The sequence below is a fragment of the Anopheles moucheti genome, chromosome 3, assembly GCF_943734755.1.
Source record: "Anopheles moucheti chromosome 3, idAnoMoucSN_F20_07, whole genome shotgun sequence".
In the NCBI taxonomy this organism is placed as follows: Eukaryota; Metazoa; Arthropoda; class Insecta; order Diptera; family Culicidae; genus Anopheles; species Anopheles moucheti.
The window spans coordinates 11,472,034-11,474,020 of record NC_069141.1 but is presented as its reverse complement, the minus strand read 5'-3'; the positions used below and the strand labels follow the sequence as shown (position 1 = coordinate 11,474,020).

General features: G+C 42.4%; 1 non-coding gene across 1 annotated transcript; it reads right to left on the bottom strand.

Annotated features, from left to right (window-relative positions):
- Positions 1 to 1,106: 1,106 nt before the first annotated feature.
- Positions 1,107 to 1,239, bottom strand: Trnal-caa (transfer RNA leucine (anticodon CAA)). Its single transcript has 2 exons — positions 1,202 to 1,239; positions 1,107 to 1,151 (listed from the first exon to the last, which is right to left on the bottom strand). It is a non-coding gene; the product is annotated as a tRNA-Leu (tRNA).
- Positions 1,240 to 1,987: the final 748 nt, after the last annotated feature.

Genomic DNA, 1,987 nt, shown 5'->3' with positions numbered 1-1,987 from the left:
AGTATTCCAGACGAATGTGGGGTTAAAGGTGAATGAAATCATTAATAAAGGGATGGTAATTGCTCGCTCGAATAAACAGAACAATTATCGTTCAAATGTTTTCATAGCAAACATACCGCTTCTCTTTGGTGTAAGTGATCGTATTATTTGTGTGTCGAAATGTTGCGTTACATCTACGTTAGGCACGCGTTTGTCCAGCACGGTAGCACCATTCGCTCCGATAGCAACTTCCGTAACACACTCTCACACTGGCTGCTACAGTCGACACGTTTGCCGTACCCAACCGTTGTCGGTTGGCTTTGAAACGTGACGGTGAGCTGATCGGTTTCGATGCATCACGGGCGGAATACATTCGATGCCGCTGCACTCGCTACGATGGGCGACACGTGAAGAAGCCTTCCATGGCAGGGCACAATATGGCAACGCGATGCAAATGCATTGCAAGCACCCCGCCAAATAATGGGGTGGATTGGACGATGAATAATAATCGATGCGATTGACCAGGTCGTGCGTGTGAGCGATGGAATAATAAAGTTTATGTGGATTAAATTGGGCTCGAGGTGTTCTTCGAATTTAACTAGGAAAAAAGTGACAACGCTTGCTACGCGAAAGCCGTCTTATTGAAGGAATTAAAATTAAACAGGGAAATTTAATGTCATAATTAAAATATTTTTTCTTGTCGTCATTAAATGCTGAATATGATCTGATTTTTTAATTTGAAACTTTGCCTACAAAATGCACTATTTTTAAAATTCAACGTCAAACAACAGCTAGAAACGAAGAGCAGTGGAACGCCGATTATTCGTGTTTATCCATTTATCCGGGTGGCCGGTTTATCCATGCTAATGGTTTGACAAATTGTTATGGATTTTTATACTTCAAAGTCACGGACTCGAGTTCCTTTTCTCCACTTAATTTATTCAGTGAATCAGACGATTTTTAGAAAGATTACATAAAAATAAGATAATATATAGTTTTCCACTTTCACAGTCGAAAACATCATAAAGTTTTATAATGTCCTTCATTACCTAAAAGACTTACCTTGTCGAATGGTGAAAGGGTCTAAAAAAGACATTAAAAAATGTGTGGTAACAAAAAACCGCTTTTGTCAGAAGTGGGATTCGAACCCACGCCCTCAGAGAGGACCAGAACGCTCTCTCGACACACCCGCGCTTTGACAATGCGCGCGGGCAAGATTGCTCTTGAGTCTGGCGCCTTAGACCGCTCGGCCATCCTGACGCGTTGATTTTGGTGTGCTAGAACAGAAGCAGTACGCATACATGCGTAACACGCGTCCCCAATAGATGGGACTTACGAATGGGCTATAAAGAAATTCATCTATATAATGTTTTATTGTACGTGCCGAACCGCAAACTACGAGTGTCTAATGTACACTTGTTTGGCTTCTTTTTTCTTCCTCTTCTTTTCATTCTTCTTCTTAGTTTTCTTGTTCTCTTTTTTTTTTTAGTCTACCGCATTGCACGAAACTGGTAAATAATTCGTTTAAATCCACAGAATATTTTCCATAACAGCTTGTCGGAACCGAAACTGAATGCAAAAATGTCAAATGAACCAATGAGCATTTCAGCTTATTGAGCATCATAAGACGCTTCCCTTCCCCTTCATAAGCAAAATCATAAGACGCTTCCCTTCCTTTCCTAATATTTCCTTCCCAACAAACTTTGCACAACAATCCGTAAAACATTGTGTCACGAGTACGTAGCGTCGAAGGACTAAGTGCCACTGGCGTATGACATACACCTCACGTTCCTTGTCACGTGGCGCTACCCGATGCTCTCACTGTATGTTGGACCGATGGACGTTTGCCTCCTTCTCCCCCCCCCCCCCCGCCCCTCCTCCATTACTTCAAAGCAACCTTCTGGTGCGTTGGTTGCTACATCGAATTACACAATGACGCTGGTGGTGATCCTCACGGTTATTACGTATCTGCGTTCCAAAATGTGTACACGCGATCTTTCGATGCAAA